We start from the raw sequence: 17,928 nt of genomic DNA, 5'->3' as shown, positions 1-17,928 counted from the left end.
AAACATACTTCTACTAAAAATGTACTCATTATTTATCTGACATCCAAATGTAACTGAGCGTTGTGTGTTGTAGCGGGCATTACTACCAGACGAATTCACTTTAAGTGGACAAGTGAGACTGCCGATGAAGGAACTGATGGCAGCAGCTGATACTACAAGCTAAAAGTCAAGTAGCACATAGTGCCGCTACAGATACTTTCTTCCTGCAAGCAAAGGGAGATTTGGCTGGCAAAGTAAGTGAAAGGAGACTCTGGAGAGAGGCCAAGCCCTGGGGAGAAGGGTGGCCAACAACAAAGGCCTCACTGGTGCTCATGGGCGTGTAATAAAGCACACGCACCTGCTCCAAATGCGTTTGCACCGTAAGGTAGTTTCCCTGTGAACATTCTTTTCAAGACTAATGATGTGCGACTATAGTAGTCAAGCAAAGCCAGGAAAAGACCTTAAATGGAGAAACTAGTCATCCAGCTTGTTTTCATAATCACCCCTTCTTTTTTTAGGGGTCTCTGTTCTACCCAATCATTCAAAGGAACAAAGTCAAAAAAGTCAAAGTTTATGACTTGAAGCTGACTTTATTTTGAAGAAATTTCCCAAGAGTCTTTTATCACAAATCTCAGATACATCTTGTGTTAAAAGTGTACTAAAATAGCAGAAAACAAACTGCATTCCTATTACACGTGTGATACATAAAATTGTGGATGAATATAGAGAGATGGGGGAAGGAGACAGGCGATAACGAAGGCTAATTGATAGTTCAGAGGTAATTTTTATAATTTTCCTATAAAGCCATGATTCTTATGTTTGTCTTCATCTTGATGACTCGAAACCCTACTGTGTCCAGTGCCTGTAAAAATGCCTAAATATGGGTTTTATGGCCCCCCAAGTAATCTACTCTGTGATTATCTTTGCACCCTTACAAACATTGCTGAATAAAACAAGCACAGGAGATTGAAAGTATGGATCCCCCTGGTGTGACTTCTCTCTCCTTCCTGCCCCATTCTTACCTGTCCTTTAAATATAGTCATGTAGGAGCCAGTGGACAGGTATATTTCTAACTAATGAAGCAATGAGTATAATATTCATAATAAATATTAAGATGACCTTAATAAGTGAATGGCTTAAGACCTATGTTGCCCAATATGGTAGCCCCCAGCCACATGCAGCTATTTAAATTTAATATAAAATTAATTAAAATTAAATAAAATTTAAAATTTAGTTCTTCAGCAGCACTAGCTACTTTTCAAGTACTCAATAGCAACACATGGCTAGTGTTTCCTAAAATTGGACAGCGTAGATATGTGACACTTCCATCATCACAGAAAATTCTGTTGGGCAGTATTGTTCTTTAAGTTATATTTTCATAATGAACCAGGAAAGGTACACATATTTTTAGGTTCCATTTTGCCCAACAATAATTATGAGGAAGTAGAAAAACAATAAATAAATTTTAAAAGACATAGTTAAGCAATGTAGTTGGATTAGGCTCTACGAATGGAACAATTTCAGGACAGCTTTGGGTAAATAAAGGCAGAGAAACAACAGATATGTAAGTATGCATTTCAAATATGAGTAAGGATTTGCTATTGCAAGTGTTATTAGAAATAGGCCCCATTGGGAGCACTGAAACAAGACTGCCAATGTAAACCTATTTACCACTTACTAGCTGTTTGGTCATAGGCATGTTATTTGATCTCTCTGTGCTGCTGTTTTTTCATCTAACAAATGGAATAATAATAATATCTACTTTTTCAGCACAACTACCTCATCTATGTAATTGGTGCCCCCTGCAGTTGTGTAGCACACATCTTGTGCAACTCCATAATTAGACTCTCTTCACTGGAATTTGAGGGGATTAAAAAAAGCAAATTCATTTAAAGGACTTAGTACTTGGTATATATTAAGGCACTCAGTAAAAGTTAGCTACATTTAGCCTCTTTCACAAAAAGAAATTTCCAAAAGGGAAGAATCAAATAGTAGAATTTGAAAGTCACTCATAATTAGGATTACCAATAGATGTGGTAATGTGTTTCTTGTGCTTTTTTTTTTTTTTTTCTTTTCTCTCCTATGGAAGTGTGAGGAGCAGAACTAAAATGAAGTAGCTTTAGTTCTTGAAATCGTTTGTGCTCAAGGATAAGGTATGCTACTGTTAATTTTCAATGGGTTGTTTTTTGTTTTTGTTTTATTTTTTTAATATGAAATTTATTGTCAAATTGGTTTTCATACAACACCCAGTGCTCATCAAAAGGTGTCCTCCTCAATACCCATCACCCACCCACCCCTTCCCTCCCACCCCCCATCAACCCTCAGATTGTTCTCAGTTTTTAAGAGTCTTTTTTGGTTTGCCTCCCTCCCTCTCTAACTTTTTTTTTCCTTCCCCTCCCCCATGGTCTTCTGTTAAGTTTCTCAGGATCCACATAAGGGTGAAAACATATTGTATCTGTCTTTCTCTGTATGACTTATTTCACTTAGCATCCCACTCTCCAGTTCCATCCACGTTGCTACAAAGGGCCATATTTCATTCTTTCTCATTGCCACGTAGTATTCCGTTGTGCATATAAACCATCTACACATTCAATGCAATCCCAGTCAAAATTTGTTTTGTTTTAGAGCTGGCTGAGGCCATAGAACTTGTGGCATAAGACTTTAAAGTATATAAAAAAACATTCTGATGGTGATTTACAAGGCACAGTGCAGAACTGAAAACAGAGAAAAGAAACAGTTACCAACTGGACTAAGCAGTGTCTCAGCAGAAATTTCAGTTTTAAAACCAGGAAAACCCCAGGCAAACCAGGATGAGCTAGTTATCCATAAAAAAAAAAAAAAAATTAGGGGTGCCTGGGTGGCGCAGTCGGTTAAGCGTCCGACTTCAGCCAGGTCACGATCTCGCGATCCGTGAGTTCGAGCCCCGCGTCGGGCTCTGGGCTGATGGCTCAGAGCCTGGAGCCTGTTTCCGATTCTGTGTCTCCCTCTCTCTCTGCCCCTCGCCCGTTCATGCTCTGTCTCTCTCTGTCCCAAAAATAAATAAACTTTGGAAAAAAAAAATTAAAAAAAAAAATTAAAAAGAAGGAATATATTTAACCCCAGGAAAGATCCAGAGTGGATAAAATTTATTCATGCTATTCAATGATTATCAATATTAGTAATAGCATCTGGATAAATATAATGAATTCTTCAAACAAAATACAAGGGTCAGTGGATGAACAGGATTGACATTGTTCTTCACATTAATGCAGAGATTTGCATGAAAGTCAAAATTGTCCAGCTGGAGCAGAAAATAGCACAATCCCTGTGGCTTGTGGCTTTAAAATAACAGCACTGGATATCTCAGCATAGGATCAAATGGCTGAACTAGAGCTGCTTTTTTTTTCCTTTTCTTTTTTGACTGATGTGAAAAGGTTTGACTGTGTATCCCCCTAGCCTCTAGCCCTGGAAACCTCTACTCCAAAGGAAACTGCTGACCAGAAAATCTTTCATTGCTACAGGGCATCTTGTTGTGATGCACTCTTTTTTACAAACCACAAAACAGGAACTGCATTTCGTCCCTACGTATTTATGGCATCACTTTTGTTCAAAAGTAATCCATACCTTGGCACTTGGAGAAAGGAGGCTAGACGTGGTGTTGGTAATGGTCTTAATTAAATCAAGTATTTATGATTTCCTCTAAAGCTCTTTATTCACACAGCCTAGAGCAACAACGCAACAGGGCAGCAGCAGTCAAATCAGTAGAAGAGCAGATAGAATTAGCAGGGTGATCCTAAAGTGCAATATGCCATTTTACTCTACAAGTCTCCCTTCAACTAAGCACTAAATTGGATTTTATTGGGCAAGCCCCAACCGCTCAATGCTTTTATGAGTCCCAACAACCACAGCATTATTGTTCATCCACATTGCTTTGGAATGCTGAGCGATAATAAGGGAGAATAACAGGTCATTCCAAATGGAGATCTTCTTACTGTGTAGAAGTTGAATGTGTCTGTTTTCCATGAGAATTCTTCCTGCCTAAAGCTCTATTTCTTAAGTGGTGTTTAAGTGGCTTCCCCACCAGCAGAGCGGTCAGCGTGAGGCCCTGGACATAAAGAAAGGGAATATTATCCTTTGTTTCCTTATCTGCTTCAAAGTCAGCATCTTTGATCTTTGTCTTTATAAATATGTGCGCAAAATTTTATAGCAGCTGTTCCTTTATCCGTTCATGCTTATTATATGAATATAATAATGGGGGGGAGGGGCCGCAGGAGTGGTACTGAATGGGCACAGTTCACTTAGAGCACACTAGAGGGAAAAGGAAAACATGAATACAGAGAAACCCAAAGTCAGCTTCCAGTTAGGGGTGATCATCAATGACAGGGCAGCAGGGATAGAAGTAAGTTTCTGAAAGTAAAAACAGATGTCATTTTTATTTCACTTAAATTATTTGAAATAGTGTGAGGAGGCATTAGGGAGGAGTGGGAGTTTTATGTTTTGGATGATAGGTCACCAGAATCAACATTAAAATGGATTTTTGCCTCTGAATACTGACAAATTGATCAGCATATCAGGAGGAGTAGAAGACTACTAAGGGATAAGAGGAGTTATTAAAATCATATGGCAGATACCCCTCAACATAAAGTCTCATGTCGGTATTGGGCAAATTATCATGCAAAATTATTTGGCTTTAAAGGCCAATAGATGGATTCTGATGGCTAATAGTTTTAACCATCAGGTTTGTATTGTGTAACATATCATTTTAAACAACAGGTCAAGGTTTGAGTCTTCTTCATGGAGTCCACATCAACCATTAGTCTTCAACAAACATCCTTACAAAGCTCAAGGCAGAATACCAATCAGGCCAGGTACTCATTCTTTCTCCTCTATATAGGAGAGCCTTTGAAGTAAATGAAGCTTCATGCATGGAATAGATGAAGAGACCCATGCATTGGGATGGAAATCAGACTGAATAAGAAGTTAACAAGTGAGAGAGTTTCTGACTTGATAGTGAATTAAACGATTGAAGTCTAATCTAGCTATTCTGCTGACTTCTGGTGCCATTTTTCACTTTATTATGTCCCTTGGTTTTCTGTCTGCAAAATTAGAAGCAGTAATCCTACGCTGAATGTGGAGAACACCAGGTTATTGCACCAAGTGTTGCAAATTATCACAGACACTTGGGCCTAAGGCTTGAAAGAAATTGGGGCATGCCTAAAATAAATCACATCCCAGGAAGATAAATTGTTTCATAAAAATTAAAACTATTATCCTCGGTCCCTGTAGTAGACTTCTCAAAGCCTGTGATATTCACTGGAATCAGACCCTGACACTACTGAGTGAGAGAAAAGACTGTGGACGATTTTGTAGATTAATAAAATTTCTTTTTTTTTAATGTTTTATTTGTTTTTGAGAGAGACAGAGCATGAACAGGGACAGGCAGAGAGAGAGGGAGATACGGAATCCAAAGTAGGCCCCAGGCTCTGAGCTATCAGCACAGAGCCCGACATGGGGCTCGAACTCACGAACTGTGAAATCATGACCTGAGCCAAAGTCAGACACTTAACCGACTGAGCCACCCAGGTGCCCCAATGAAGTTTCTTGGCAAATAATTTTTTTCTTTAATCTATCTGCCTGTAAAACAATATTTAGAGATAGTTCTTGAATTCAAGATTGGAAAGTCAAATCCATCTCAACATGGGAGAAAGACTGTTTCTAAAGATTTTCTCTAAAGGAAATCCAATTAACAGATCAAGCTTCCTATATATTTCATGTAGTTGTTGAAATAAATAACTAAGAAAACTAAAGCTCAAGCAATTTGCTTGTAGGAAGTACCACGTAAATGCAAGTGTTCATCTCAACATTGCAGGAGTGCTCCACCAGTGGTTTCCAACTCACCAGTTCTGGTTTCCAGAGATTCTGTATACCTTTGACCCTCTGTTATTCAAAAATTGGATACAAGTAGTAAACATCTCCCTCAAAATGAGGTTTTAAGGGGATTTTCAAAATTGAAAATTCCTTTTTTATAACTTCTCAAATTTTAAAAGCAAAAGATAAAATAGTAGATTAAAAAAAGAAAACAAAGAGGTTAATAGCTGAGCTGGTAACAGGTTAGCATTCTGATATTAGGCAGATACAACTAGGAATTGGTTAGATACAGAAGTGTTATTCTCAAATGGTTCAGAAATATAAACAATTGGGAATCTGAGTAAACGGTATAGTGGAACTCTGTGTATTTTACTACAACTTTAGTAAATTTGAAATCATTTCAAGACTAACACTTTTTAAAAATACAAGTACTTTTTAAAACAAAAAAAACAAAAGAAAATGTTTTTCTAGACCAGCAATTCCCAAAGAGTGGTGTCTGGACCAGCATCATCACATAAAAACGTGTTAGGAATGCAAGTGTCATATTTAATGAAGAATCTGTTATTCACTGCAAGAGAAACTTTGCCAGACTGAGAAGCCAAATGATACGGACAATAAAGGGAAGGACCCATATGCAGATATGCCTCTTGGTTAGTGGGGAGACACCTCAGGCACAGGAGAGAGATAGGAATCCAAGACAGGAATCCATCTGAGGTAGTGGGTACACAAGCAATCCAAAATTCTGGGCTCTCTTTATCTGAATCTTTATGTTGGGGATGACCTGGCCCATGTGAAGGTAGAAATCTCACTACTCAGGAGAGCTAAAAACACAAGAACCTTGACTTTGACAGTGGGCAGAAAGAAGGTAATGTGCTAATACTGGATTAAATATTCCTAGAGAGTATATACTCCTTGAAAAATTACTACATTCATAATAACATCCCCAAAATAGCATTTTTATAAACTATTTTATTTTATTTTTTAATGTTTATTTTTTTGAGAGAGTGGGAGAGGGGCAGAAAGCAAGGGAGACAGAGGATCCGAAGTAGGCTCCACACTGACAGCAGAGAGCCAGAGGTGGGGCTTGAACCCATGAACCATGAGATCATGACCTGAACCAAAGTCAGATGCTTAACTGACTGAGCCCCTCAGGCACCCCTAAAATAGCATTTTTAATACTATGCCAACTGTGATGACTTATAATAAGCTTTCACTTTAAATCTGAAGACGATATACATGTTCACTGTCCTCATATAACTCATAAATAGCCTAAGATAAGTACACAGGAGCAGTTATTCCACAAGTAAGGTACAAATCTCCATAGCATTTTAGTGGAAGGGTAGTTATCATTTAGTTGTAGCAGAGGGTCAGAAAAGGTAAAGTTGATGTTTGAAGTGGAACTAGAAAGCACAGTCTTGAAAGAAAAACTGCATATTTCTCTCTTTGCGATTTCTAATGAGGAGAAAAGTTTCTGGTGAAGGGAGGGCCAGGATGCGAACTTTTAGCATGGGCCTTGTATAGCAATGGTTTGACGAATCAAGATATTAAACCAGAATTGGGAGCCAAAATGAAATTAATATAGAAAAGAACATTTCAGATCTAGAGAGTCTATGGAAAATAGTGATTACAACAGAGCAGAGAGAGAGAATTTACCAGCATAGCACTGAACTGTGACTGGGACGCAGAATATGGGGCTCTAGTCTCAGCAAAGCCATCAGGTAACTGTGTAGTCTGGACAATTCATTTACCCTTTCAAGACCTCAATTCAATTTATAAAATAGGAAGTGAGAGGGGAGAGGCTCTGAGTAATGATCTCTAAGTGTACTCCTTCTCTGAGAGCGATATGGTTTCCAGAACACAGAAGCTCAGGAAATATGGATTGATTTGAGAGACAGCTGAAAAGCCTGCCTTCTGCAGGTGGCTTTGAAGATGCTCTTACAGAATTAGAAACAGAAACTGACTTGCCAGTTCAGCCTGGGCCTGCAAGCTTTGTCTGCTATGATTAGCACATCCTCATACCTGGACACTATCTTCAGAAAGATTGCTAGCTGCTGCCATTATTGTAGAGAAGTCACTGTAGGACACCATCAAAATATGGTGTCCCTCTGAGAGGAGCTAACCCTTCAGGCCATGAAATCAAATAGTTTTATTTTCAATTATGAAGTAAACATTTTCAAGCAACCCACCTAAATATTACAGTCCACGCAAATTAATAAGGTGGTTGTAGACAGAACTCCATGGATTAAATTCTTTTTAAAGCAGTTGTAGCCTAAGGTCCCCAGTTTTACCTCAGCAGAATGAAGCTGAGGTGAACTCATCACTCTTCATGGCCTCCAAACAAGGAACGTCAAACAGGAACACCTGGGCCCAATTAGAAACTTCATTTTCCTTATGTAGTAACTTTTATTGTCAAAATTATTGCTCCAGCTATCCAATGTGTTTTACCTGGCTCTAGGCAACCAAAGAGACTTAAGCTGGAAATTACCTGCGAAATCTCCATAGTATGGACAGATAAAAGATCCAGGTGCTTCCTGTGACAAGCAGCACAGAAGCCTGCAATATTGATCGGTTGCCTAAATTTACTAAGAAAATCTGGGCAGGGCAAATTTACTTGAAATTTATGTGCCAACAAGTACTGTAAATTATAAAGAGAACTCACACTGGAAAAAATATCCTTTACTTTAATTATTTTCCATTAGTGATATGATCTTTGAATTTGGAAACCAAATTACTATAAACAAACTACCTATTGGTTAAAATAATAAGGATAACCATTTTTGTATCATTAATGAGTATCTTAATGAGTAGTTTTCTTTTTTTTCTTGAGTTTATTTATTTATTGGGGGGGGGCGGGTGGGAGGCAGAGGGGCAGAGAAAGAAGGAGAGAGAGAATCTCAAGCAGACTCTGCACTGTCAGTGCAGAGCCTGACGCGGGGCTCAAACTTATGAACCACGATCATGACCTGAACCAAAATCAAGAGTCAGACACTTAACCAACTGAGTCACCCACACACCCCAAGCAGTTTTCTTAATAGTGTCTATTGGTAGGGGTGCCTGGGTGGCTCAGTCAGTTTAGCTTTCAACTTCAGCTCAGGCCATGATCTCATTGTTTGTGAGTTCAAGCCCCACATTAGGCTCTGTGCTGACAGCTCAGAGCCTGGAACCTGCTTTAGATTCTGTCTCCCTCTCTCTTTGCCCCTCTCCCGCTCACATTCTCTCTCTCTCTCTCTCTCTCTCTCTCTCTCTCTCTCTCTCTCTCTCTTTCTCTCTCTCCCTCTCTCTCTCTCAAAAATAAATAAACATGAAAAAAATTAATAGTATCTGTTAGTAAATACAAGAAGGGAAATAGGCCTTATATACATAATGTTTATATTCACAAATTACTGCAGACATTCTTCCAATTTTAATGGCTAACTTTTTATTCTAAGCATATAAAAACAGGGGAATACAATGTTTTTATGAAAATGTTCCTAATTAAATTTAACTCAAACCTAAACATTCTCCCTCCCCCCTAAAAAATTCTTGAATGCTATACTTTCATAAAACCCCCACCAACAAATAACATCTTGTGAAATTTCTAAGAATCTATTATTTAATAACTTTAATTCATGTTTATTGAATTTTTTTATTTTTATCATCAATGAGAAAAATTAGTTTGCCATACAATTTTCAGTATCTTGTGTGGGCTCTGATAGATTCAAGTTGATGTTTTTGTCCGTCCTAACTAGTCCCCAGGGACAACTTGCTAACGCCCTTTTGTACAACAAGAACTAAGAGCACAGTTGTTCTGATCTATGATGTGAAAATACAAAGAGAGAATGCTATTTAAGAAGAAATTTGCTTAAAGAGCCAGTCTAATTAAGTAGAGGATTCTGTGTAATGAAATATAGATACTGTCTGCCGGATGAAGAAGCCCTGCTTCTGGAAACCAACAAAGCCTCAGAGTAAAGGCTTCATTCTGCACATCAGTCTAGACTTCTTTATTAGCACTGGGAACACATTCACAGGGATAAAAGAAAGTGTCTCTCATTCTTTGCTTTCCACATACCAGACACAGATTATTGTTACAGGGCATGGATAATGGACTACTATCTTTCATAATATAAAAGAAACATGCATTCAAAACTTCTTTTACAGAGCTGTTAGTGACTCCATATTTTCAATGTCAAACAATGTTAGTAGGTTTTATTCTTTTGAGATAAATACAGCCAGAAATATGGAAGCCTTCCCCAGTCTGCATTAGAACAGAGAAATTGAACCGTAAGTTGTAGAGATGTTAATCATAGATGGCTATCTTAAAGGATGACAAAGGACTGTTACATGAAGGTATGGGAAAATGAGTGTATAAGGAGTTGAAGGATTGGCAAGATGAGTGGAGTAGGGGACAGAGTTTGAAGAGATGATTCTAGATGAAGGTAGGGGTTCTGGAGAACGAAGTTCAGAAAACAACTTGGAGCTTTTAGGGGATAGTTTAATCCAGTTTTAAAGCTATTTGAAGGAAAATACAATAAGAATTGAAGTAAGAGAGCAGTCAACCTGGGAGAGTATAGTAAGATGATGCTGCATTTCAAAAACAAAGAAGAGGCAATGTGAGTAATATATGTCAGAAACTTTGGAAGATCAGAGCTCAGTTAATACCTAGGAAAGAAATTGCAAATAAAGCTGAATATACCTTGAAAAAAGAAGATTCTTACTACTGAAGGATATAATATAAGAAAGTTCCATAGTGACCTGGAATGAAAGATGGTCAAGTTAGAGACCTAGGAAGAAATAGATATGTCCTGAGGAAGCTAGTCAGTTTAAAGAGATGTAACATGAAGATTTCTCTCTCTTTGGAAAGTCCTTCTCCTTCAGCACACATGTACTCATGCATGTATGCACACTTACACACACACACACACACACACATACACACAGACTCACTCACAAATACACATTGAAATTTCACTAAAATTTAACACAGGAAATGGTGACCAAAATAATTTTTGGACACTTCTCTTTAGTGACAGACTTTGAGATGCCACTTTTATCAAAGAGAACAAATGTGTCATGGGCAGAATGTTAACTAACATTTGTGGGAAAAAAAAAACAACTAATATTGTTTGAATCAGGTATTCTTGAAGAAATTCATCTCTTCAATACAGTTAATCACTTGAAACTAAAAAACTAAAGAGAAATAGTTTCTTCATCATTTCTTTTGCCTCTGCATTCCCCATCAAATTTTCCATTCTCCTAAACCGTGTCAGCTTTGTGGAAAAACTGAATGAGAACTTTTCTAGCAACTATGCCTCTTGTCAATAAAGGTCTGGTATAACATCTGACCTAATTATATACAGATAGAGTCATCATCATTACAATAATTTTTTATACTTCAAAATCAAATAGTTCATTCCAGGAATTAATATTTCATGACATAGACAGATTTTGACCCTGTTATGTCTTAGTCTTTCAAAAAGTAAGGAGCAATTTTTTGAAAGAGAAAAGAAGGAAAGTATTCTTTGTTTGATGATGATTTTCATTTTGAATTCTATTTTTGGAAGCTAATATCTTACTTCAACTAAATTGTCTGAGAATTTGTCCCAGTGTTATTAAGGTCTATATGTTTTAATTGCTCTATAATTAAGGCATACCATCAAGGGTCCTGTACCTGAGTAACTCCATTCCTTCATTTACCAACATTTACTAGGCACATATTTTATTCCAGGTATTGTTACAGGCACAGAAAATATAAAGAGAACCCATCCCATCAAGTTGAGTCTCTTGGAAAAAACAAACAAAACAATAATTACAAAACAATATGTCTTTGCTGAGATTCAGGAAAGATATCCTGGGTGCCATGGTGCTTGAAGTATCAAGCAACTGGATGAAAAGGAGAAATTGGTGTTCCAGGCAGTGGTATCGACATATACAGTGCTGTAGAGGTATGAGTACTTTGGTGGGTTTGAGAAATTGCCTGTGAATAGAGAAAAGGAGAGTAGAGAGTGGAGGAGATGAGATTTGAAAGTAGAAAGATTAGTCTTATGTGATAAATTAAGGAGTTTGAACTGAAGTCTACTCTCATAAAGTTAAAGGAAACTTCTGGAGGATTAAACAAGGAGTAACTTCAACAGGTTTTCATTTTAGACTGCCCACTCTGTAAGCAAGATGGAAAATGAATTAGTGGGTAAAACCATGAGAAGAGCTATGCCAAAGCAGGGTGTGTGGGCCTTGCCAAGGGTTAGGCAAGAAAACAAGTTCATTACTGGATGTTTTAATTTGCAATTAGATAAACTCAAATCAGCCCATTTTAAACTTGGAAGAAAAACACCTAATTTATTGACAGTTATACTGGAAAGGCAAGGATGAAACTGGATTTACTCAAGATTGAACAAATAGCATCAAAGCATGTCATCAGAACTCAATCCTTCCCCTCTACATCTGCCCATGTGTTGAACTCACCTTGTCAGGCTTCTCTGTGTGTTGAGGAACTTGGCATTCTCAGGATCATTTCTTTTGAGCTCAGAAAACATAAGTAAAAGAAGGTCCCACTCTACCTTCAATTCAGAAAATTCTGGAGGCAGATGGCCTGGCTGGGTCTTGTGCTTTTTCATGAAGCATTGTGGTTACAAGGATGGAGCATTCTAATTGACCAGGTGTGGGTGCTCATCTCCATGTCCATGGGGGCAGAAGACTATGACAGGCAAACCAAAAACACCTAGAAAGGTAATAATGTAAGGATCTGTTACCTAAAGGAAATATGGGTACTATATGCAGAATGTGGGAAGAGATTTTGTATAGACGGAAATAACAAATGTCCACTATGGTTTAGCAGCTAGGTGGATACTGACAAGGACATGAATTCATTTGGGGAATTATTGGTTAAAGAAAAGAACAGATCTAGGAGATATTTAGAAAGCAAATTGATAGGACTTGACAAGTGCCCCATAGGATTGTGGGTAACCAGTTTTGAACAAGATGGTATGGCATTTGAATATTCTGTCAGGAATAGAAATTGTGTAAATAGGAAAAGCCTAATCCCAAAAATGTAGTTGCATCTGGCATTGTGTTTAACAGATATAGCTACTAAAAGAAAGATTTGGGGAGAGATGAGAAAGAGGGAGAAGTTGGAAATCACCTCTATTTACCTGCTTAGACCTAATGAATGGTGCCATTAACCTCAGTGGGAAATAAACTATTGGGAAAGATGGTCTATTGTTTTTGGTGGTGTCTGGAACATTAGAAGTCTGACACATCACCACAAAAAGAGATAACAAGGAATTGGTGCCAAATTGTCATCCCATGGGGTATCCTGATACAGTAGTTTCAGAGCAAAACAAACCTGAATTAGGATCCCAAGGCCTATCTGGATAGTTGTATGACTCTAATCAAGTTGACTATCAACTGGTTCTTCAAATATAAAATGGGGAGAATGGCAACACCCCCATCATATGTAATGTACATAAGTTGTCCGGCATATAAAAAGAATTCAATAAATTGCATGTTCCCTTCTGACCAGCACTGAAAAGAAATAAATTACCAAAGACTGAGTACTAATTCAAAGTGAAAAGAGGAGTATTTATCCAGTCCATACTATGTTCCAGGACTCCTGAGTATATGATACTATATAAAAGAGGCAGCACTTCTAACCTCAAGGAGTTTTCATTCTTATTGGGATTACAAAACAACATAATTTCAGAATGGAAAAAGTATTTTGAAGGAAATAAACAGGATGATGTGATAAAGGGAAACTGCAGTAAGCCCTACTAACTGACAGGTGATTACTTTAGACTTTTCCATCCTGGAGAGGAGAGAAATTTACCTTTAACAGAAATGATACCTACTCCACACATGGCTTTACCTTCCCAGAAACTCCCACCAACACCACCCTCCAGAGACTTAGAGAATACCGGACTGGTTTGTGTGGAATCTCACACAATATTGCCTCAAACCAATTTAGAACATTTTTGGACCAAAAAAAAAAAAGTGCAAGAATGGGAAAGTAACCACAGGATCCACCTGCCCCAGCATATACCATGCCACTCTTGAAACAGCAATGGAATGGGCTGGTACAAGCTCAGGTAAGAGATTGGATTGGGAGCAACACCCTTCAGAATTGGGGCATATTCTTCAAAATACAGTTTATCCACTGAATCACCAACTGATTCTCTAACTCTATAATGTAGATCTATGATACAGGACCACTAGTAATCATATATGTACAATATGTATGCAAAGAAATTGATACTCCATAGGACAACTCTTTTCCAATGAGGGGAGAGAGATTGTCAGTGACATCTGCTATTTTCTGTCCCTGGTAGAGCAAGGGATAAGTTCTGTGATGTAATCCATATAGCTCCTCAGAACATCCCTAGAGGATCAAGCAGAGTTGACCATAGTATTGATCAACTAGAGAACACACCATTTGGAATTGGCTTTGACTCTCTCTCTTTCCCCTGTTTTATTCCCCCTGTCCTACCCTCCTATCTCCCTAGATCACCTCCCCAAATAAACAAGCTCTTATCTCCAGCTCTGCTTTCTAATGACTCAGGCTCAGACCCTACGTTTCCTCTAATCCCTTTCCTACCATTTATTTATTATTTTTGCCAATTCTGTGCATTACTATCTGAAATATTGCTTGTAGATACTTTGAAATGTAGTATAATGCAGTGTGTAACCTGTAATGGTTATATAATAAACTTGACCCTCATACCTTCCAGTAACGCATCAAACATGACCCAAAGAGTTCTTTATTTTGGATGACAAATTTTGTGAAATTTAATATGAGATGTTCTCCATTCAAGCTGAGCAACTTAAATAGTTTTCCTTTAAAGGATGTTTCTTGATTACAGATTTTCAAATAGCTATGAAACATAATGATTGAACATTGGCCTCTGATCATTCAGCTAAAAATTGGGACTGTACCATGAATTCTTGATCATCCATATTAATTCCCATGCTACTGAGAGGCTCCCTTTAAAGTCTTTGAAGTATAACAGGTATTATCTCCAGATTATTAATGTTCAAGAGAGCTCACTGTTTGCCAGTCTGTGGGCTTAACCTTACACAAATATTATTTTAATATCTGTTAATCCTTTAAGTTGAACATTTTTTTTTCTTTTCAGCAGCAAAAATAAATTTACTCTTGTTCCTGTGATAACGGATAACTGTTTCCCTAGACAAGGATTTGAGAAAATGCTGATATGGTGGTGCCAGGCTACTTGCATTGTTCATGCAAAAGCTTGAAGCATACACAATATGTTGGCTTTGTATAAAGATAGAGGCTTAGGAACTGGAAGGTGTGAAATGTCTTTCCTCAATGTTGTTTGCTCACATCCTGGAGAGACCCACAAGGCTGATAAAGCTGAGCAATCATTCATTGAAGGGTTTGTATAGGTTTCTGTGTGGGAACACTGCAGACTCAGCATGGAAATGAAAGAATGTGAAAAGATCTCCTGAGAGAAGTCTCAAAGCACTTCCTGAGAGCATGCCAAAAGGAACCCCTGACAAAAAGAACTGTGGATTGCACATAGTGGATGAAAATGCAAGACCCTTGAGTCAATTCTCATTAAGTACACTTTCCCTTCTCTTGTTTTGTAGTCCCCTAGAGGGCATCAATTATTTGCACCCCAAGGTACAAGATTTCCCATTTTCCTGAACAAGATGTTTTTGGAGAACTTAAGACAAATTTTCCTTTTACTTCCATGGCTTGAACTCTCCCTAAATTGTACTCCTTTAGTTCAGTTATTTTGAAAATGGAAAAACAAAAGAGTAAACTGCAGTAAGACCTACAAGGTGCCAAGTAAATTCAAAACAACTTACAATTGAAGTTTTCTCAACTAAAAAGTCTCCATACCTTGAAATTAGGCAGGCTTTACTCTTTCCAAGCACAACTATGGTTGGAGAAATTTGTGTAATCCCTCTGGATTCTATGAGGAGTCGGCAATTAAAAAGACAACAGCAGAGAGGTCAGAACTCCAGAATCAGTAATGGCCCAATCTGACTCATTAGCAATGAGAAATACCAACTGAAATCCATTACTAACAGCAATGCCGGTTTTTACAATCTATTCTTAAATCAGTCATTATTTGGGAAGAAAAGTCATCACTATTGTGATCTTTAAGAGAATCCTCATATACTTAATGGAAAGGTTGCCTTGTAAGATGACTTAAGACAATAGATTTTTCAAATTGCTATGAAATCTAGAGGATACTTGAACAAAGGCCTTTGCATCTTAGTGTTAAAATCTGTTTAATGAATTGTTGAAACACTGTTACAAGATTTGATTTCCCGATATTTTCTTTCCCCAAAAAAGTCTCGAGAATATATGAAAGTCAAACTTAAACCAGTTTTATGTAATATATTATTGGGAAATCTATTATTATTATTATTATTATTATTATTATTATTATTATAGCAGGTTGTTGTGTAATTACAATTATTTATCTCTGCACCTAAAACAACTTACCAATAAGCAGACTAAGGGCCAATTTATGCCCAGCAAAAAAGGGGAAGAGTGTTGATTCTACAGTTTATTGTCTGTTTAAAGAAACAGAACAAAGTGAAAATTTAGGGCAACTGAGTTTTAAACATATTTTCATGTTACTGTGTTGGCTGGTAAGTCTGATTAGTGTTAAAGCAAAACTGGTCTTAGAAGAATGCAAAATCCTTTATGTTTAGAAAAAAAATCAGTATCTTTTATGATTTATCCAGAGCATAGACCAATACAAGTAAAATATAATATGTTAGACTAATCATTGTATTTTGTTTCTATCTGGTTCTTTCTCAGATACTTGGGAAGAAAAATAAGTAGAAGGATAAATTAAGTTGTAAGAGGAAGTTTATATGAAGAAAATCTTGAAAATTCATTATTCATTCAAATAATATTTACCAAACTTTAATAATGTGCCAAAGCATGATTTAATAGTGGTTTTGCCAAAACATTTGCAATTTCTCCTGGCACCTTTTTTAAGCACTTGGCACATAGCTTGCACAATGTAGACCCTCAACCAAAAGTGAATGAATGAATGAATGAATGGGACAAAGAGAACATGGGTCTTTTCCTGTCTTGTACAGAGTAAAATCAATAGAGATGACACTGTTTCCTAAAAGATACTATTGCTTATTTAACATGCAGTTTTTAATTTCTTGATTATATATTATATGTATTATACACTTTAGCCTGTATATTACCTAATCTCTATTTTATTTAATGATTTAGATTTTATTCTAAAATCAAATGAAATTATTTTATTAGTGCTTAAAGTGTATGTGGTAAATAGAATTAAGATCCTAGAATAGGCAAAAGATGTGATAACAGGCTTTGATTATAAGTTGTTGTGTTGGGGGACCTTATGCATTCATGACATATTTTAATCCACAGAAGTTGAAAGGCAAGACCTACTACAAATTTTAAAGGACTTGTGAAAAACAATTTTATGCAAATTTGTCCATCATTTATGAGATAAGAGATGATCTTTGTTGTCATTTTAAAAATATAATATTGATTAAAATTAAGTTCAGGAAAAAGAATTGAATTAACCAACATCCAAACAAATTTTGAGAAACAAAAAGAAATCAGAAAACATATCATATCTTCTATGGAAGGGAAGACAGTGGTCTTGTCTGGTTATGTTCAAACTAACTCTTGAGAATCATAATCCAATCTCAACCATACAGCCCTGCCTGCATTTAAATTCTGATTTTTAAATTTCTTATCCTATTTGTGTAACATCTGGTATGAACACTGAAATCTTTACTTTCATTCCAAGCCTAACGTTCCTGAATTCTTCCTTGGGATAGAAAATTCTTCCTTGGGATAGGTAGACTCAGAAGTACAGCACTTGGAGCTAAGACTTCTTTGCTCATGATTCCTTCTTCGTAGAAGAGTTAATGTTACTGAGGGAAGGTTCAAAAGGAAAGACAATGTTGTATCCTATTTCTTAAAACTCAACACCTCTTATATCCTTATCTTTCACTCTACCCTTCCTGTCCTGGCTACTATATCTGAGCTAACTGATGCCCAGAAATGAGGTCAGAGCAACTTCTAATGAGAGAATAATATGATCAAGGATCAAGGAGGAAGAATAGTGTATTCTTTGAAAACCACTCTGCAGCTTTCACAGC

The 17,928-nt window shown here is 37.1% G+C and overlaps 1 long non-coding RNA gene across 1 annotated transcript in view; it reads left to right on the top strand.

Annotated features, from left to right (window-relative positions):
- Positions 1 to 17,928, top strand: part of LOC121012571 (uncharacterized) — an 86,911-nt gene that overhangs the window by 54,658 nt on the left and 14,325 nt on the right. The window contains exons 6-7 of the long non-coding RNA XR_005782171.1: positions 74 to 233; positions 2,069 to 2,132. This is a non-coding gene — a long non-coding RNA (uncharacterized LOC121012571). The remainder of the gene's footprint in view (positions 1 to 73; positions 234 to 2,068; positions 2,133 to 17,928) is intronic.

Source organism: Herpailurus yagouaroundi, unplaced genomic scaffold, assembly GCF_014898765.1.
Source record: "Herpailurus yagouaroundi ecotype Mexico unplaced genomic scaffold, PumYag 29, whole genome shotgun sequence".
Lineage (NCBI taxonomy): Eukaryota > Metazoa > Chordata > Mammalia > Carnivora > Felidae > Herpailurus > Herpailurus yagouaroundi.
Note: the sequence above shows the minus strand (reverse complement) of the source record. Positions and strands in the feature narration are given on the sequence as shown.